Source organism: Nuphar pumila, chromosome 15, assembly GCF_984573655.1.
Source record: "Nuphar pumila chromosome 15, dmNupPumi1.hap1.1, whole genome shotgun sequence".
In the NCBI taxonomy this organism is placed as follows: domain Eukaryota; kingdom Viridiplantae; phylum Streptophyta; class Magnoliopsida; order Nymphaeales; family Nymphaeaceae; genus Nuphar; species Nuphar pumila.
In genome coordinates, this window is record NC_143263.1 from 52913287 (window position 1) to 52935727 (window position 22441).

A 22441-nucleotide genomic window follows, 5' to 3' on the forward strand; every position below is an offset into this window, starting at 1 on the left:
CAAAATATTTACAAAAGGGAGTTTTTCTGAGAACTCAAGGTGATTTTTGGGAAAATTTCTTCAGAAAATGGGTTTATATCTGAATTTTTAGGAAATATTTGAGGTTTACAACTTCGAACTGAGAAATATAGGGTTGTGGATCCAAGAGGATGCCGGATGAATTGCTCGAGCCATTCAAAGCCATTTTCGGTATTTTTGTAATTTTTAATCTAGAAATTTGAATAACGAGGCTCAAATTTCATTTTAGGACAAACTTGAAGCACATATGGGTCTTAATGACACGGTGCACAAAGGAATAATGCCTTCAGCAGACTCTACTAGTCTAAAACAAAATTTTGCATAATGTAGTGATGCCTGACAAAAAAAAAAAACTAAACTAATAATTCTGACAATCACATCAAGTAAAGAGAAGTGATTCCCTGGAGTTTAATAGAATACTAACATTTTTACATGTTTATGACATACTGGTAGACAGTAATAACGAAAAAATGTAATGGAAGAGTTGATACTTACAAGTCTGAGATATTAAGACCTCTTCAATGGCTTTCTTAACCGTGTATCAAAGTTTGATGCCACTGTCAATTCAATGAAGTGCTGCAGAAATCCGGATGAAGGAATCAAGCTCCTCTCTTCTACTGTGGGGGGCCTTCTGGCTTTTACAGGAATTTTGATAGCGAGAAGAGGGTCTTCTTCGTTTCGAAATGGAAACCTTCTACTACTGGAAAAAGGGGAATAGAGGAAGAAAAACAGGATGCTTATGGAGGTAATTGATCAATTGGATGTTGCTCCATGTCCCCTTCTTCCTTCTGCGTGTCCTCTTTATGGAGGGAGAGGGGCTTCTGGAATGTGCGATGCGGTTGGAGATCAGTAGCTGGAGGAGAGCCATGGGGAGGGATCAGGCAGCTGATGGAGGGTGGAGGCCGTTGGCCATGGAAGCTTCCCGAGATCGTTGGGGATCAAGGGTTGAGGATGGGGAGAAAATGGAGGTTGTGCGATGGGCGGTAGAGGAGCCCGATGGGGAAGAGGGTTCTGGAAAGAAAGGGGGCGATGGAGCGAGAGTCCGAAAGCGCCCCTAAAAATATTTGTTAAAAACCCTTTTCAAAAGAGTGGCCCTTTTCAAAAGTATTTAAAAAAAAATGGTTTTAGATAAAAAGTTTTTTTTCAAAAAGAGGTCTTCAAAAACTATTTTTTTTCTTTCTATTTTTTTTTTGTTCTTTTCTTCATTATCTATATTTTTTTTGGTATTTTTGAAATAAAATTCTGAAACTAAGGAATTTTTTAAACTAAATATTTACAAAAGGAAGGTTTTCTGAGAGTTCAGGGTTTATTTTTAGAAAATTTCTTCAGAAAATGGGTTTGGATCCAGATTTTGAGAAAATATTCAAGTTTTTGATCCTCGAATCGCGAAATATAACACGATGGATCCAAACAGATACCAGACGAACTGTCTGAGCCTTTCAAAAAGTTATTTTGGCAATTTTGAGAATTTGCTTTAAAATTTGGATAATGAGGCTCAGATTTGGATTTTGGTAATAGATCCGGATCCGAAATTGAGTCAGATGTATAAAATGAATTTAATTTCAATAAAATCTAAGAAATAACTGGAATTTAGATTTAAAACTGACTCGATTGCTCAGAAAATGGGGTCAAAGGCAAAAAAAAGGAATATTTACAACATTTTGAAAAATTTGGGGTGTTCACAGATTGATGTGGTCGGCATATCACCTGGCCGCTATACCCTCCAGACTGCGGGGAAAGAAAATGAATAGAGCCTTGTTATTCTTTCGGAAACGGCAACATTCTGCATAAAAGGTGCCTAGGTGAGCCTTAGGATTGCCAGTTTTGTCAAACTTGAGGAATTTGCGAAGAAGATTCTCCAGGTTATCATCCCCATCTAGGCCATCGTAGAAATCCTCGCCAGTGTAGGTCTGCTTGCCCTTACTCTTAGCTTGAATTTCCTTGATTGCTCGAGTCATCTCCTTCAGTAGCTCGCGCATCGGGTCCTTCGCTGGAATCCCAAACTTGGGTCTGTTGACAGATTCAGGCTCTTCAACGACTATCTTTACAAACTGCCACAGAGGATTTTGGCTGAACACAGACTGTTCTTTTTCTTCTTCTTATTCTTCTTCTTCTGATTTTGTCCCCTCAGAAGTATTGTCTGGCTGCATCTTCTTTTTGATAATCCTGACGTGTTTTTTCACATCCTTCTTTTTTAGTTTGCTCTTAGGAACTGCTCTTTTTAGATTAACCTCGGCCTATTCTGACACCATCTTGGCCATCATTTTCTGAAACAAACCGTAGATAACTGGATCAACATCATCTCCTTTGTCCTGGCTCTGTCCTCTGGATGACCTAGGAGAGTTCATTCCTTCTATTTCACTGTCGCTGTATTGTTGAAAAGTCTCATTTCCTGTTCTTGTTTGAACCATATTTTTTTGCGGAGAAAAGGGAGGGTTTAGACTGAAGAATTTTTTGGGACAAGTTTTTGACAAGAGAAGGAATCAGGTTAAGTAGATTAAAAAAATGATATCCCATTACTAGGGATTGAGTCGGCACAGAATTTGTGACAATTGCGTTGTTTCTCCTTGAGGGGGAAAACTAAAACAAGAAGGAAAATGCTATTTTGAAAAGGATATCTCTTGACGAAAAGAGATTTCATTTATGAGAAGATAAACAAAAAAAATAGAATCAAAAGATACATTGTAAAGATAGGAGGGAAAAACATTTGAAAATAGATGTAAAGATTTAAAATTTTGAAGAATTGCAGGCAGGATCAGAAGAACTTGAAGAAATTAGAAGAAGAAAAGAAAAATACACCTGGGTTTTAAAAACAAAGAAGAAATTTTGAATAATATATACCCAGGGTTTTGGAAAATATAAGGAAAATATAAAATATCACACAATCACAGATGTACAAACAAGGATGCACAAACAACACTCCCTAAAGCTGACTCTAAATGCAATATTTGAAATGGCTGATAGGACCTTAATCCTAACTCTAAGATTTAGATCATCTGATTCCAATAAACGTATGCCGATATACTCAAGCCGAAGCTCGAAGTACGTGGCATAAAAAATATTTCTCTGATTCTAAGGTAATGGCTTCCCAACATCCTTGAGCACCTACCGATATACCTCAGACTATGGCCCTTAAGTACGTGGTAGGGGAGAGTTAACCCAAATAAGTGGTCAAGTCGTGAGGCTCTCTCCCAAACTATGGTTCAATGAGACAGCCCAGCAACGTGAAGACCAGGATAATATAGGTAGGGATGTTTTCGAAAACATGCTCAACATGCAATAAACCAGAAAGCTCTAATGCAAGTCCTAAAGAGATAGAATTTAAATGAAGCGAAGCATACACTTGCATACATTGTTTGCATTCAATCCCTAGAATTGAGGAGAGTTGTATTTCAGACCTAAGTCTAAGTGAACATGAAATAATCTCCTCAATATGGTCCTACCAAACCATACTTAAATCCTATATGCATTATGTCAGCTAGGACAGAGTCTAGGCTCCTAAGGTTTGCATGAAAATGAAGTTGACATTTGTAGAATAAAGACTTAGACAATATCAAAGCAAAGCAAAAGGCACAAATTCGACCAAACAGAGATGAGTCCCATCACGGTCGCCAAAAGTGTGATCATCGCAAAAATTTTCCTCTTTGGTTTCTCTCTCTTCCTTCCCTTTTCCTTTCTAACCTCTATTCTCTTTTTGAAGGGGAATAAAAAGATAGAAAAAGAAGAGAGAAGAGAAAAGAAAAGAAAGAAGAGAGGAATTCTTTTGCGAAGGTCTCACTTGACCTTAATTTCAAAAATATTTAGAAAATACTCGCCTCTATTTTGAAAATTTGCGAGAAAAATGGAGAGACAGAGTTCGCTCATCGGTACAAGGTTCGACCGTTCCTGACACCTTTACCAGGGGTAATTGAACCAAGGATCAAATTTATGCCTTTTGCTTTGATAAAAATATCACCTAAGAATTTATTCTAAGTCTATAATGCACAGAGAAATCATGCTTGTGTAATGCAAATGCAAGGATGTATGCTTTTGAGAAAATAATTTAGAAATTTTGAGATTTTTCAAGTGATTCTGAGATGAATTTGATAATGGAGTGAAGAAAGGGGTTTTTGAAAGTTGAATCTAACTTAGAACTTGAGATAGAAAAAAAAAAGAAAAAAAAAATATTTGAAGTTCTAAGTCTTGAAATAATCAGAGTTGGGAAAATAAATCTTGATTTGAAAAGAATAAAGAGAAAGGGAATTTAGAATTGAAAATTTTGAAATAGGAATGAATTTTCAAAGTCATAATAGACTTTGAATTTGGATTGATTTTCAAGAATCGATTTTGAATTCAATATCTAAACAGGAATTGAATTTGAATTTAGACTTGAGGAATGGATTTGAAATTGACTTTGAAAAATAAGAATTGGAAATAAAATTAGATCTGAAGTCTAGAATGGAATTTTGATCTGAAATCTGGAATGGATTTTTGATCTGAAATCTAGCATCCAAGATGGAACTAAATTCAGAATCCTAAATTGAATTGGATCCGAAATATGGAATCCAAGATGGAATTGGATCTGGGATTTGGAATCCTAGATGGAATTGGATCCAAGATGGAATTAAATCTGAATTCTGGAATCCTAAATGGAATTGGATTCGAAGTCTAGAATCAAAAAATGGAATTGAATTCAAATTCTGGAATCCTAAGTGGAATTGGATTCGAAGTCTGGAATCCAAAATGGAGTTGGATCAGAAATCTGGAATCCTAAATGGAATTGGATTTTGAAAATCCAAAATGGGACTTTGAAGATGGATCTGGGTTTTGGAAATCCAGATTTGAATTTAAAAGCAGGCTTTAAGTTTTAATGAAAAATTGGATTTTGAGATTCAGAATCAATCTCAAAACCCTGATTTTGAATTGAGAATCAAGACTCAATCTTTGGATGAAACTTTAAAGATTTTGAAAGATAAAGAATAAACTCGATTTTAAACTTGTGTTTTGAAATCAGGAGATGAATCAGGAGTTTTTAAAGTTAAATTGAACTTTAAAATTTTGATCTGAGACGTTAAATTGAATCTAAAATTGAATTCTGGAGATGAAAATGAGTTCCAAAGTTGAATTGAACTTTTGAATTGAAAACTGAATTTTGAATATAAAAATGAATTCAAAATCTCAAAGTCAAATTAGACTTTGAAATTGAATTTTTGAAATAAGATAGAGTTTGAGAATAGAAAGAAGAATTTGAATTTATAAGAATTGAAGATTGATTTAAGAAGTGAAGAAGATATTTTGAAGAATTATCACTTTGGATTTTGAAATAATATGAAAAGAATTTTGAAAACATAATGCAATTCTATCCTAGATGGTGAAATGAATTAAAGAATTTTGAAATTGGATTTGAAAATCATATTTCATTCTTTAAATGAATTGAAATAAGATTGAGGATATAATACATTTCTGACTATGGTCATTGAATGTATTATATAGTAATCATATTTGAATTAAGGTGAAGAATAAAATATATTTCGGTGCTTTTATAGAGTTTAAAATGAAATTAACTCTCAATATATCCTGACTATGGTCATTGATATATATTTTGAGTTAATTTTAACTTAAACTCTAATAAAAGAAGAAAATATTTTAAAAATATAATGATTTTTGAAAAGGGGTCTAGTGTGGATCCAATGTTATTGCATAAAAGATGAAAATCCTAAGTTTTGTTCACATCTTGACTATGGCCATTGATGCAAATCATCAACTTAGGATTTAATCACCTTTTATTAGAATGGTGCACGTGTCATTCGTGTTCCCATTCGTGAATTTTTGAAATAAAAGAGAAGAATGATATGAAATAAGCAATTTACAATATTTACATGCTCATACATTCTAATCTAATACATGAAATGTAAGATTCTACTTATGATCTAGATATTACATTCTTGATCTTGAATGGAAATTAAAATTCCTAAACTAAGAAGGAAAAACAAACTTTCTACCTTAGTTCCTGCAAAATCCAAGTTAGTACAAGATAGAAGATATAAAAAGTGGAATATAATGGGCAAATGTAATACCAAGAGCCTATATGCATCCATATAAGCAATATATATACATATATGATGAATATATATAGTATGCCAAGCGAATGAGAAAGTGGGCAGAAAATGTGTACATGGTATCCTAAACTGACTGAATCGAACATGCATATGAATTTAAGTATGATATTCATACTAAATGAGGCAATGTAAACATATTTGAATGAGATGCTTAGAAAAGGGTGCCTATGAGGAGACATGAATGATGTTCATGCTGAATGTCGGTTGAAGCTGTTATGGAAGATGCATTGGCATGAGAATGAAAAGATAGAAGATTTGATGTATATGCTGTGGGAGTGGAACATACTAATGCAATGAGATATAGTGGGGTGGTAGTTGTGAGGGTGCCGCAAGTAGCAGGTGAGTGCAGCAAGTAGCAACAGTGAGGTATGAGAGTAGGTGCAGGCGATTGTATGCATTGAGATAACAATGAAGGTTATGTTGTGGGATTAATGAAGGGGTGAAGTAGCTACTGTGTAGAGGTTGTGCTAATGGATATGTGCAAAGGGGTGCATAGGTGGTGATATAAGTGAAATGATAAGTGGAGTTGAAGAAGGTAAATGAAGTTGTGAAAGTGAAGTGTACAGACGATCAAATGAAAGTAGGGTATTGTGTTGCTGAGGTGGAAGAGGTAATAGTGGCTATACTATGAGACAGGAAGATGGGTGTGCAACATATGCAAGTGAGGTGCTGGAAGTTACTCTCCAGTAGGTACTGTGAAGCTGGAAGTAGGTGGGATATTACAGGTAATGATGTAATTAGTGAAGCACCTCAGCAATGCCCTGATGATAGACTTCGTAGGCACTGCACCTTGATGAGATACAAGAATCACTGAAGGTGGTGAGATAGGTAGGTAATAGAGGAGCTGAGGGATAGTGAAGTGGTGCTATGTACAAGCTGTATACAAGGTTATGATGGAATGCTGGCAGGTGAAGTATAGATATTTATGCAGAGGAGATGGTGGCATAGACCATTGTAACTTCTTATTACAAACAAAATCAAACTTTACATGTACACCTGATATTCCTACTAACAGAATTAATATGTTGCAAACATATTAACTGATATGTTATGGGTATATTGGAATATATGGTATGAACATATTATGTTAGGTGGGATGCTGAAAGCACCTTAATTGCTATGCTATAAAACACCAAGGTGTTGTAGGCATGAACAATATGCAGTGAGGGATGACATGGTGTGCTGGAGGTGTATTGGTAAGGTGGATGAACTGGTTGTGGGTGACTTGGAGATGCAGTGTGTGAAGGGAAGGGTAACATGTTGGTGAAGTGGCTATAGCAGTTGTGGTGATGTGGTAGGCTGGGTGTTTCGTGAAGTGCATCATGGTGGAATATGGAGATGCAGTGCGCCAGATGAATTTCGCTCTCCATTATCTATGACATCTGAGAATTGGTACTTACCAGTCTTCCGGATGGTGCCCAAAAATTATATGCATTGGCATTTACTAGAGGCCCTTCAGATGTAATTCCTATTGTTGTTGCTGAAGGGGAGGTTATGACTGTTTCAATGCTAACATGGCAAGCCTTAAGAAAATCCCCACAGATTTCACAAGAAAAACCTTCTTCAGAATCACCTCAGCGGTGGCTTTTCTTCTCTGAGAGCTCCATCAGATTCATCGACCTCCCAACATTTTGGCTTGGGATTGCTAGTAACATGATTCACCTATATTGCCTCCGGAATCTTTCCTTCAATGATTGAGGCTGGTAAATCACTTGCAGTTATTTATTTAATATGACACCCATAACATTTAACCACCACACACGTAAGTGTGGTTTTTGCCAAAACCTGATATGCCACACAGGAAAATACCCCTTTCTGGTAATGGATTATCACTACCATTTTTTTATTTACATTCCATTTTCACCAAGCTGTGCCACTCGATTCCTTAGAACTGTCGATCGCACCAAGACAAAATTCTTTCTCATCACCGAGAGAGCCTTTGTTATGTGCATAAGATTGAAGTAGGCCTCAAGAACAATGATTCCCTTGATGATGTAGCACTGAGTTCTTTGATGTGAGCTGCATATCTTCTGTCAGCAACAATTTGGTCCTTAGACTCAAGTTCTGGCTTCCAACCGAAATTAACACATTCGCTTGTTGACAACCCAACAAGCTACCTTATTAACCAAAGCTATAATCTAATCCAGCAGAATATAGGCGGTGAGGGTACAAGTCATGTATGCGCATGAAATGGATGACCATTTCAGATGAATGGATTCAACAAATGAAAATGGATGAATGCATAATAAAAAAAAGATACTGAGTATTTTACACAGTAATCATAAGTAAATAACATGTGTGAACACCCCAAATTTTTCAAAGTTTTGTAGAAATGACCCTTTTGCCCCTAACCCCATTTTTCGGAGAAAATCAAAGCTAATCTTCAGTTATTCTTCGTATTTTCTGGATCAAATTTCATTCAAACTTGATGCCGGATCTGGATCCAGTGTTTTAAATCCATATTTCCTCAAAATCCGGATCCAAACGCATTTTCTGAAAAATTTCCCCAAAAAAAGCTTTTAATTCTCAGAAAAAATCCTTTTTTTAAATATTTTTGCAAAAACACAAAAAAAATTAGTTTTAATTTTTGTTTTCTCATAAAACTCTAAGATTTTATTCTAAAAATGCAAAAAAATGGAAAACTAACAAAAAAAATTTTTAGGAAAAGTTACGAGAAAAATCAAATGATTTTAAAAGTTTTTTTTTTTTTAAAGGGGAACCCCTCTTGGTAAAATCTTGAAAATCCAAAGGGGGGGGCCTCCGTAAAAGTTTGTTTTAGGGTTTTAAAACCCTTCGTAAGTAAGAAAAAGGCAAAAAGGAAGCCGCCCCCCTCACTCTCACCTCTTTCCCCTTCCTGCAGTTCCGCCCAAACCCTCTTGCGCTACCCTCTGGAAGCACCCATCCTCCACCTTCGATCGCCAACCTCTCCTCCCTCATCCCGCTCATCTTCAACAAACTCACCTTCTCGATCCTTCTCTCTCCCCTATTTAACAAACCGAAAAGAAAACTCTCAGCATCGCTCATCACCCCTGCATGACTTCTTCTTCTTCTCAATTTTTCCTCGTTCTCTCAATCTCTTCTCTCTGGTACCCCTTTCCCGAACGGCTGTCATCGATCCATCTTCACGGTGCCTCTTCTACAGAAGGAAGCCGATCATCCTCTGCCAAGGCTATAACGACCACCCGTATCACCCCAGCACCCCTTTTTTTTACGATCCGTTCTCACCCTACAGCAGCACCTAGGAGACATTGCACCTTCTTTGGTCGAAGCCCAACAATCAAGATTAAGGAGATTAAGTTTCTATAAGCAACTGCAGGATCTCGATTGACTTTAGCCCTCTTTGGAATAAGCTTCAACAACAAAGGCACAGAACCCTTCTGGACCGCTTCTCACCATTATATCCGATCAACTGAAGACATCAATCGCCTCCTGCAAACAAGAGCACGGAGGTTACCTCTCTTCCTTCAGTTAAAACAAAAGAATCCGGTAAGAATCCTTTGCTTCTCCTCTTTGTTTTTTCTATTCTCTTGATTCTTACTCCATAAACGCACCCTCCGTAAACTCGATTTGCATATAGCAACATCGATTTACGGATGTGCAATATCAATGGACTCAATGCATTCCAACATTTTCTTTCTTATTTGTTTACAATTTTTTATAAGTTCGACCTGTATCTTTCTTCTTCCCCCCTCCTGTCCGCATTCTGAGTTGTCTTATGATTTTCGGTTTCTTTTTTTCTTCTTTTTTTTTTCTTTTTTTTCTTTTTCTTTCCTCCTTTGCCTCATTATATTGGATGGTTCACAGTGTTTGACGCTCTTTCCAGTTTGATTTTTGTCTTCATTTATCACCATTGTGGTTTGGATGTTTGGCGAGCTCTGCTTTGAAAGCCAATCATGCAATCTCTAGATTGATTATGGTCCATCGAAATCCTGTCAAGGTTTGATTCGGTTGGTTCTCTGAGTGTTTAGTGATTGCAATCTGATTTCTGGTTTTTCATGTGTTTTTGAATACTTGTTTACGCCCGTTTTGATGTTGTCTGGTAGTATCATCATATTCCCTTCATATCTGTTAACCCATACCATCGGCTGATCTCATTTATCATATTTTGGTCCTGCACACGTTTTATTGGTTAATCCCACACATTCAATACATTTTATTATATCTAGTATGTTTCCTTTGTTGCTTCATTTAGGTGATTTTCTATGTTGTTACATTTCCTATTCGTTTTAGATACAACCGATTGCTGCAAGAACATCTATAAGAATCATTTTTTTATCGACACCTCTTTGGGCTGGGTCAAAACATTATTTCACCAACATTTCTTTTTTTTTCTTTTTCATTTGTGGATATACCACCTCATCCTTATTGAGTTTGAAAGAGGGGCCAAGAGCTCATGCTGTACTGTTTAAAATGGTAATAGATCATTAGACCCAAATTTCTAGGGTCTTTTAGTTGAATTATTCCCTTTCTTTTGCTATATCAGATTTATTTCCATGCAACTATTGTGATATTTTGAATGGGAGGAAAGGATGAATGAATATTTTTTTTTTACCTGACTGCCATATATCATATTTTGTAAATTCCCTTGCATCGTGTCCATCTAATGCTTTCTTATAAGTTAACATCAATTTAATTTCAGTGTTTTGATTGATACTTTCATCACTTTTTTTTTCTTCTTTAAAATTTCTGTAATTGTTGTTCCATGACATCACGGTGAGGGTATTGTCATATTCCACTGTTGCATATTATAAAAGCATTCTTTTCCCACAAGCACTGTCCCACTGGTTGTAAATTCCATTATCAAAAGGGACGCTCAGCTTCGATCCTTTTAGCATCCAATTTGGGATATGCCATTATATATTCTGTTGAGCAAAGCAGAGCTTGGATGTAATTCAGGTGTTCAACTCCAGCAAGCTTCATCATTGACCAAAACAAAGCCCACTTGATTCATAGCAAGTGGTTCCAGCACTACTTGCAACTAAAAGTTTAGTTGGATTCACACCCCCCTGCAACCAGTCATTTGAGATTAAGCAAGGACCAGCTCGTTTCAGTTCGTATTCCTTAAAGATATGAGGGGTTCAGATCATTGAAGATAGTTCGATATCAACATGCCATCCGCCACGTATATAGTCTCACCATACATCTGCTACAAGCCAAGAATGAGGATTTCGACATCTGGAGCATTCTCCTTCAGCAACTTCGATCAGACACAACCTGTGGCTTGTAGTGGGTTTTGGAGGGATGTCAAATGCTTTTGATTAGAACACCCTTGTGCAGTCCCAAATCTTGTCAGATATGATCATTTCACAATTTCCTTCTTTTTCTTTGTATCGTGTGGTCTGCTATATTTTTAGTCTCTTTGCAACTTGATTTTGATTTGCAAATAGTGATACATGGTATGCAGGGATTTAATTATGTATTTAACAGAGAAGTTGCTGAATCTTGATCTATTTTGTTTTGTTTTTATTTTGCTTGTCTGCATGACAATGATTTTGACACCCATTCCCTGTGGTGAATTTCTTTCTGCAAAAATGGTTGTTAAATGTTGAACTTCGTGAGTGGCACCTGTAATAAGTTTAGTTTTCTAGAATTGACACTGATACTTGCTTAATTTTAAGATTTTTCATTAGGTTAATGTCAAAATCTCTAGGTGTGGGCTGAATGGTTGCAACAATTTCTGGTTATTTGGAGGGATCATGTGGTTACCTTTGCTGGACAATTTTTTTTTTTTTTGTTGTTTCTCAACTATTTTCCATAATCCCATGTCATTAGTAATGACAGCCCCAAATTGCGAATATTGGTGACTGTTGGAGCTGGGTTTATTGGCTCCGCTCTGGTGGATAAATTGACAGAAAATGATAAAAATGAAGGACTGATTTGTTATCAAGCTACTGTAAGTAAGTGCAAGTTATTTATTCATTTCTTACTATTTAGGGTTATGAACTGTGTAATACTTCCCAATCTCTGTATATATAAGTCAAACATATAAGTGCATTAGTTGATGACAATCCTGCACATCTGCCACACTCATCACTTTCAGTATGTCTCCACTATTGAACATTCATGCTGATGCGTTTGCTAACTGAGTATTTCTCAGTTTTATATCTTAGCAATGCACTTGAATTCGTTGGTTATTGAGTATATTCCCATTACTAGGTTAGCAATACATTTACATTCATCAAATTGCTGAAATTCTCCAATCTGCATATTAGCAGTACATCTTGCCAGTCACTAATTATTTTCAGTTTGCATATTAGTCCTACCCTTTTGTTATAATACATAGCTACCATATTCTTTCTTTTCTATGGTGGTCCATCAAGAACCACCATAGTTGCTACATTTCATGGTGGTTCACCATGAACCACCGTAGTCTCCTTTCTTTTATAGTAGTTCATCAGGGACTACTACAATAGTTATCCTTTGCAATGGTTCACAAAGAAGCAACCCTTCTTTATTATAGTAGTTCATTAAGAACTACTATAATAGTTTTCCTTTCATAGTGGTTCGCAATGAACCACTGTGTCCTTTCTTTTCTATGGCGGGTCATCAGGAACTACCTTATTTCAGACTGACTCATCTTGGACTAACCTGATTCTTGACTTCACCCATTGAATATGCCTTTCTCATTCAGCATAAACATAGTATCCGGTATTAGAATCAACACATTCATATACAATTTTTCTCTCAACAAAGTATTTTTTTCCTACATTATGCTAATTCGTTTCTTTGCAGGGAAGTCATGGAAAATCATCTCGGATTAAAGAAGTTGTTCCAAATTTCAGTTTCAAAGATTGTGACAACTTAGATGTCAATGAGAATTTACATTTCCGGCATTAGATAGAATGAATGAGCATTGTAAATGAATTCCATATTTTCTCCTATATTTTCTAAAATCTCACAATGGTGAAACACGAATGGCACGTGCACCATTTCGTAAGAGGTAAATTAATCCTAAGTTGATGATTTACATCAACGACCATAGTCGGGATGTAGGCAAGACTTAGTATTTTTATCTTTTATAAAATAACACTAGATCCACACTGGATCATTTTCAAAAATCATCATATTTTCTTCTTTTATCAGAATTTAATCTAAAATCAGCTCAATATATATACCAATGGCCATAGTCAGGGTATATTGAGAGTTAATTTCATTTTAAATTCTATAAAAGCACCAAAATGTATTTTATTCTTCACTTGAATTTAAATGTAGTTATTACATAATACATTCAATGACCATAGTCAGGGATGTATTATGTCTTCAACCTCATTTTTAATTCATTTAAAGAATAGAATAGCTTTTCAAATTTCAAATTCAAATTCTTTAAATTCATTTCATCATTTAGGATAGAATTGCATCATACTTTTCAAAAATTTCTTTTAAAAAACCAAGTGATTGTGAATATCTCTTCTTCAAATTTCTATCTCAATTCTATCTCATTTCCAAACTTTGAAATCAAATTCAAAGTTTAAAATTCAACTTGATTCATTTTATAAAAATTCCAAGTTCAAAGTCCAATTTGACTTTGAAAATCATTCTCAAAATCAATTTTGAAATTTCCGAAAATCCAAAGTTAGATCCTAATCTCAAATTGGATCCAGATTTCCAAGTATCAATCTTCACTTTTTGGATCTCAGATTTTAGATCCAAAATCCATTCTAGGATCCAGAATCCAATTCACCTTGTATCTCAGATTCAGATCCAAAATCCATTTTAGGATCCAGAACCCAATTCTACTTTGGATCTCAGATTTCAGATCCAAAATCCATTCTAGGATCCAAATTCCAATCCTACTTTGGATCTCAGATTTCAGATCCAAAATCCGTTCTAGGATCCAGAACCCAATTCTACATCGGATCTCAGATCCAAGTTTCATTTAGGATCCAGAATTCATTTCCATTTCGGATCTCAGATTTCAAATCCAAATTTTATTTCTTCGGATCCAATTCCATCCTAGATCCCATATTTCAGATCCAAATTTCCCTTAGGATCCCAAATCCAGAATTCAGTTCATCTTGAATTTCAACTCTATTTAGAGTCCAAAACCTTTGATTCAAAATTCCATTCTGAACTCCAAAAATTCAAAAAATCAAAATTCTATCTCCGAATCTGAATTCCATTCCAAGCCTACCTTGAAAAATCAATTCTATTTCTCAATTCTATTCTAATTTCTCAAATCTTATCTCAATTTCAAGCTTTATAATTGAGATTCAAATTACATCTCTATCCTGATTCAAAGTCCTAAATTCAAAGTCCATTTATGACTTTGAATTTTCCTTTCTTCTCTTTTATCTCAGCTTCGAAATCATCTCTTTCAAAGTTTAGATTTATTTTCCCCAAGCTCTTGATTACTCCAAAAACTTAGAACTTTAAATCTTAAGTTCTGAGTTAAAAACCATTTCTTCACTCTATCTTCATCTCAGAAACACTTGGAAAATTTCAAAATCATGTTTCAAAAGAGAGCATACATCTTTGCATTGCACAAGCATGATTCTTTGTGCATTTAGATCTTAGGATAAGTTTTTAGATAATTTTTTAGCAAAGCAAAAGGCATAAATTCGACCCTTGGTTCGATTACCCCTGGTAAAGGCGCCAGGAACGGTCGAACCTCGTACCGACGAGCGGATCTCGTCTCCCAGTTTTCCCGCAAAATATTTCAAAAACGGAGGCAAGTTATTTTCTCAAATACTTTCAAAATTAAGGTCAAGTGAGACCCCGCAAAAGAATTCCTCTTCTCCTCTTTTCTCTCCTTTTCTCTTCTCTCTTTCTTTCTGTCTTTTATTTTTCTCCCTTCGAAAAGGAGGAAATAGAGGATGGAAAGGAAAAGAGAAGGAAGAGAGAGAATATTACGAGAGGAAAAGAGAAGTTAAGAAAAATGGATCCTCGAATCGAGCAACAGGTCAAGGAAGGACTTGAGGACTTGCTTAAAGCAGGATTCATTCGAGCAATAGATTATCTGGACTGGTTGGCGAATATCGTTGCAGTTCCCAAGAAAAATGGCAAAGTGCAAATTTGTATTGACTTTCGCGATCTCAATAAAGCTACTCCGAAGGATGACTATCCACTCCCAAATATTGATCTCCTAGTTGATAGCACGGCTGGGCATGCCATGTTCTCCTTCATGGACGGATACTCCGGATATAATCAGATCAAGTTGGTCGCTCGTGATCAATTCAAAACATCCTTCACTACGCCATGGGGCACTTTCTGTTATACAGTCATGCCGTTTGGGCTTAAGAATGCTGGGGCAACCTATCAGCGTGCAATGGCTGCCATTTTCCATGATCAGATGCACAAGACTATGGATGCATATGTTGATGACATCCTGGTCAAATCCAAAGAAGAAGAAGATCATATCGATGCTTTAAGTCAAGTCTTCAAGCGACTCATTCTTTACAAAATGAGACTCAATCCTCAGAAATGTGTCTTTGGGGTTGAATCAGGAAAATTGCTAGGCTTTTTGGTCAGCAAAAAGGGTATAGAAATGGATCCCGCTAAAGCAAAGGCCATCATTGACATGACACCTCCAACTACTCTTAAGAAATTGCGTAGTCTTCAGGGACGTATGCAATCAATTCGGAGATTCATATCCAACCTTGCCATGAGATGTGAACCTTTCAATCATCTACTTAGAAAATGAGTGAAATTTGAGTGGGGACCAGAGTGTCAGCAATCGTTTGAACGTATCAAGAAATATCTTCTTAATCCGCCCGTTCTAAAGCCACCAGAATTGGGAAAGCTTCTCTTGCTATATGTTTCAGTTAACCAAGCCGCTTGTGGTGGATTCTTGGCACAGTATGAGGAAGGCAGTTTGATTGAACATGTCATTTATTATGTAAGCAAGCCTTCATTGATTACGAGAAGAAATATTCTCATATAGAAAAGACATGCCTAGCACTAGTATGGATGTGTCAGAAGTTGAGACATTACTTGTTAACATCAGAAGTCAAGATTCTCTCAAAACTTAATCCTCTCAAGTATATTCTCGAACAACCATTTCTCAGTGGACGGATTGCTAAGTGGCAAGTCCTATTAATGCAGTATGATATGGGGTATGTTTCTCAGCAATCTATCAAAAGTCAAGCAATTGCAGACCAATTGGCAGATTTTCCTTTAGCAGAAGATGTTAAAATCGAGGATAGTTTTCCCGATGAACGGATCTGTAATGTTCAACAATCCCCAGTTTGGAATCTATTTTTCGATGGATCCAAGAACATGGCCGGCATAGGGATCGGAATCTTACTGATCACACCAGAGAAAGAGATGATCCCCTTTTCTCTGAAACTGGATTTTCAATGTACCCATAATATGGCTGAGTATGAAGCTTTAATACGAGGTATGAGTATTTTGCAAGACTTCAATGTTAAGAGGGTACACGCTTTCGGTGATTCATTGCTCGTATTTAGCCAAGTCAAAGCTGAATGGCAGGTAAAAGATCAGAAGTTGCTCCCTTACCAAAAGATCATTTTAGCCCTTATCAACAATTTCGAGGAATTTCAGTTTTTCCATATCAAAAGAGAGTTTAATCAAATAGCTGATGGTTTGGCCAGTTTGGGCTCCATTATGTCCTTCAGAAATGGAGAATCTTGTCGCTCTTTTGAAATCGGTAGACTTGACCAACCTGCTTTCGTTCCGGTAATGCAAGTCAACCAGGCAGAATAGAAAAAGAAGCCTTGGTACCAAGATATTAAAAACTTTATTGAAACTGGTGAGCTTTCACCAGAACTATCAAAGAAGGAGCAAAAAGCAATTCAGCATATGTCCGCCCGCTATTTTATCCTTGCCAATGTTCTTTATCGTCGCGGGTTCAGTTCTGAGTATTCCAGGTGCTTAGACGAAGAAGAAGCCAAAGAAATCATACAAGAAGCGCATGAAGGTATTTGCGGTGGTCATGTCGGCTACCAAACCCTTGCTAAACAAATCATTCGGGCAGGATACTATTGAAGAACCATGCAGCAAGACTGCTATCGTTTTGTGAAGAAGTGCGTTCAGTGTCAGATACACGCACCTTCCATTCATGCGCCAGCCACGTACTTGCAATCAATCGTGTCTCCATGGCCATTTTCTATGTGAGCCTTCGACGTCGTAGGACCCATTTCTCCTTCAGCTTCTAATGGTCATAAATATTTCCTTGCCGCAACAGAGTATTTCATCAAATGGGTTGAAGCCGTCACTCTACGTACAATGGAAGGTCGACATGTAGTTTCGTTCATTCATAAGAACATTCTTTGTCATTTCGGTATACCGCACGACATCGTGTCAGATAATGGTACTCATTTCAAGAATGAGAGAATGAAGATCTTTTGTTCAAAATTCAGAATTCATCATCATTTTTCAGCTCCTTATTATCCAGAAGGAAATGGTCAGGCAGAAGCAACAAACAAGAGTTTGATTCGCATCTTGGAAAGAACCGTTGAGACGGGTCGTGATTGGCACGAGAAAATCCATGATGCACTTTGGGCATATCGAACTACCATTCGAACCCCAACCAATGCGACTCCTTCAAAACTTGTTTATGGGACTGAGATGGTGTTACCCCTTCATGTTCAGAAGCCCGCCCTTAAGTTCGCATCTCTTTTAGAGTTACCACTCGATCAGTATCAGCAACATAGATTGGTACAGTTAGATTTACTCGATGAGAAAAGACTCAAAGCAGCAGAGCACACTCAGTCTTATCGTCAGAGGATAGCAAGGCAATATGCCAAATCAATCATCGAAAGGAGATTCCAAGTTAATGACTTGGTCCTTAGATCAACGGCTCATCTCAAGCATCGTCCACGTGGCAAATGGTCACCAAACTGGGAAGGTCCCTACGTGGTGAAAGAAGCGTTGCCCCGTAATTCATATCGTCTGATTAATGCAGATGGGGTAGAACTATCCAACCCCATTAATGCTCGACATCTGAAGAAATTCTATACCTAGAAAATCTCTACTCTATCTTTTGTATTCTTCAAAAAATCCTTTCAATAAATGATCAATTATTCTTTTGTCAAAATATCTCTCTTCCCCAGAATATACTGGGGCATTCTTGTTAAGGTTGCCTTTTATCCAAAACAATCTGTGTGCAGGCAGGATCTAATAAATCTCTCATTTTGCACGCATATGCACTCAGTTGCATCCACTTGCATTTGCATGCATTCATTCGCAATCATCTGCATTAATTTACATTGAATCACCCATTCAGGATAAGGGATAAATCCTGAGACCCCGACAAGTCGTCCAAGTCATCGTCAATTGATGACCCTTCAAAACCTAGTGCTCGTACTGGTAATCTTTTAAAACCTAGTGCTCGTACTGGTAATCTTTTAAAACCCAGTGCTCGTACTGGTAATCTTTTAAAACCCAGTGCTCGTACTGGTAACCTTTTAAAACCCAGTGTTTGTACTGGTAATCTTCCAAAATCCAGTGCTCGTACTGGTACTCTTCCAAAATTTGATGCTCGTACTAGTTGAACTAGTCCCAAATGTCATCTTTATACTTATCAACTTTTCTTTCCTTTAAATGTTTTGAATTGGTCTAGAAGAGTCGAGTTCTGATTCGAATCTTCTTCCAAATCCAATTCAGAATTGGTCTAGAAAATCCAAGTCCCGACTTGAATTTTCTTACAAATCCAATTCGTATAACTTTCTTTCCTCTAGATTCTAGAATTGGTCTAGAAGAGTCGAGTTCCGATTCGAATCTTCTTCCAAATCCAATTCAGAATTGGTCTAGAAAATCCAAGTCCCGACTTGAATTTTCTTACAAATCCAATTCGTATAATTTTCGTTCCTCTAGATTCTAGAATTGGTCTAGAAGAGTCGAGTTCCAATTCGAATCTTCTTCCAAATCCAATTCAGAATTGGTCTAGAAAATCCAAGTCCCGACTTGAATTTTCTTACAAATCCAATTCGTATAATTTTCTTTCCTCTAGATTCTAGAATTGGTCTAGAAGAGTCGAGTTCCGATTCGAATCTTCTTCCAAATCCAATTCAGAATTGGTCTAGAAAATCTAAGTCCCGACTTGAATTTTCTTACAAATCCAATTCGTATAATTTTTTTTCTTTTAGATTCTAGAATTGGTCTAGAAGAGTCGAGTTCCGATTCGAATCTTCTTCCAAATCCAATTCAGAATTGGTCTAGAAAATTAGAGTTTCGACTCGAATTGTCTTTCAAAATCCAATTCATCTAGTCTTTCCTTAAATATTTGAATTTCGATTCGAACCTTCAAACCGAACCCAGTCTTACACCGGTCTGGTTAAATCCAATTTTCAAAATTGGTCCTTTTATGAAATCCAATCTCGCCTTGGTTGCTTTACCAAATCTCGTATTGGTAATCTTTTAAAATCCAGTGCTCGTACTGGTAATCTTTTTAAATTCAGCGCTCGTATTGGTAAATCTTTTGAAATCCAATGCTTGTATTAGTGATCTTCCAAAATCTAGTGCTCGTATTGGTAATCCTTTAAAACCAAGTACTCGTACTGGTATTTTAATTCGGTCTTCATACTGGTCGCAACATGACTCTCACATTGAGGTTCAGACTCGATGTTAATCTTCAAACCTGCGAACCAAACAATCTGTATCAGATCCTTGGGTCGTTCCATTCTGTTAATCTGACATTCGGGTTGCCGATTTTGTCAGACCTCTAGTCATTCGTGTTATCAAGCAGTTCTTTGAGTTATCAAAATCTATCGAAATCAATCGTCAAGTATTTCTCTTGCGAGGGACCCTTTTTCCAGGGAGAGTTCGAGGGAGCTCGTTTCTTTTCGCATGTCTTTATTGTTCGTTCGTTGAACCCCTTTTTCTAGGGAGAGTTTGAAGGGACTCGTGCTTCACGAACAGTTTGCAAAATAATCTTTATTGTCACACAAGGAACCCTTTTTCCAGGGAGAGTTTTGACGGAAGCTCGTCCTCCTTGTAACCCTAAATGTTTTTTGTTAGGCCACCCCCGTCGTCGAGGACCCTTTTTCCAGGGAGAGTGTTATGGACTCGTTCCTCTATGATATCCTTTCAATCTTTGTTAGCGGCCCCCTTTCCATAAGAGAAGCCTAGAAATAGGGAGTTTTGACGAAAACTCTATTTCTCTTCGAAAGTTCGTTTTGCAAACACCTCCTCTTCAGGGAAGAGAGGAGTATCTTTTGTTACCCGTTCAGGTAAGGGTCAAGACTGAGTCTCTCCTTTGGGGAAAGGAGAGGAGAATCTAGCCACGGATGTGTCATTTAGATCTCAAGTGATTTCTTTCACCAAGGATTTCAGGAATATTTTGCCAATTTGTCATGAAAAATAGTTGTTGATCTCAAAATCTTTACTGCATAAAATTGTACCTCAGAATACCTTTAGTATTACTTCCGAAAGGACAAAGCTTTTGTGAAAAAAAGATTCAAGATTCAAAATCTTTCTATTGGCCAACCAAAAGGATGAAGAATAAATCCGCGATATGGGCAGCAAAGAAAATTCAATATTGTCGCAAAGCCAGAAGTGATTGATATTGATCGCAGTCAATGGCATATTTTTAAAGACCATTCTTGAAAAATAAAGCAGTCGAAATATCCTGGGTGATACAGAAAAATCCACTCAATTTCCATATCTCCTCAATCACCTATGCTACAATTAAATATCTGCAAAAGGGATCTCTCAACTGTCGTCAAGATGAAGGCGAATTAGACGAGTCGACCCCCGGGGCCAAAGAAGATTTGGATCATCTCCAAGATGACGGAGTTTGTGACGGATCCTTCCAGGGAAAGTTCAGATCACCGTCGAGATGAAGGCGAGTGTGATGAGCCTACCGACAAACCTTAAAAGATATTTAATTCCAGCTATCATCAAGAGATTTCCAACCAATGAGCCAATAACCATCAATATAATCCCTGAGAGAAAAGAAGGATCGGAACATCTCTGAGATGAAGGAGTTTGTGACGTACCCTTCCAAAAAAAAAAAAAGGAGAGAGACAAGTCAGGACATCTCCAAAATGAAGGATGATGTAATTCCCGGAAAATCCAAGAGAGCTCCAATCTGCTAAAAAAAAAAGAGTGCAGAAAGATCATCATGAGAAAAGAATCCCAGGATATCAGACTGCCGAATCTATCAAGAATCTTCTTTAATTTTGTGAAATTCTTTTATCAATATCCTTTCGCTAATAGCTCTCGCAATATCAAGAATACATTCTTTTCCGTCCATATCAAGGAAATTGATAGCCTCCTTGAAGGAAAGTCAATTGCAAGTAATTTGAATTCGAATCTTGATTCTATGGAGTTAAGCCCAGTCGGAGGTAATACTTCAGGTAGAAAAGAGGGAATATTTTTCATATATATATGTGCTTATCATTCTTGAATTAACTACAATTTTTTATCTTATTGGCAATCTTTTCAAATTATCCTGACATGAAGTGAGAACTTGATGTTTATTTTGATGTATCCAGGCGTTGTTGTTATCCCTTTTAGGATCGGATGATGGGAGTTGTCCAAGATCCTTCCCTTCTTGTTTTGATCTGAGCGCCTGGGCTCTTAGATTAGCACACTTCCCTGTGCTCTCCGCTGTCCCACCATAGGCAGTTCCCGTTCAGGTTAAGGGTTAAACCTGAATTTTTTGCAAAAAGGTCATCTGTCTTAAAAGCCATTCGGTCTCAGCGATGAGACGTCCAAGATCAATCCCTTTTCAAGCTTTAGGGAACCCCCTTTCTTCCTTTTGCAAACCCCTCTCGGATTTATTGTGCAAAATTCGAAGGTCCCATCATGGTTTCTTCATTCGAGGACTTCGTATATCGTCCCCTTTCAGGTTAAGGGTTAAGCCTGAGCCTCGTTTTTCCACGAGGTATCATCCCCCTTCAGGTTAAGGGTTAAGCCTGAGCCTCGTTTTTCCACGAGGTATCGTCCCCTTTCAGGTTAAGGGTTAAGCCTGAGCCTCGTTTTTCCACGAGGTATCGTCCCCTTTCAGGTCAAGGGGTTAAACCTGAGCCTTATTCTGATGAGGTATTTCATTTGTCGTCCCATCCAGGTTAAGGGCTAAGCCTGAGCCTCATTTCGATGAGGTGAATCTTCTTCTTTATTCTTTATGCTATATCTACTACCATCATTTGAACTAATTCTTTCATACCCAGTCAAATTTATCTAACTAGGGCATTTTTATAGTCTGAATTTGGTGTGTTTTTCTTTGTCACTAAGCTCGGCCTCTAACCAGCTTAGCAGCAAAGAGGGGCATCTGTAAACACCCCAAATTTTCCTCCTCATTCAGTATTCATCCATTTCATGTGTCATTGCTTATCATTGCGTGAATTCAGCATATCATTGCATTGCATAGCATAGCATTGCATGTCATTACATCTCATCTTCGAGATCCAACACTCCTGTTT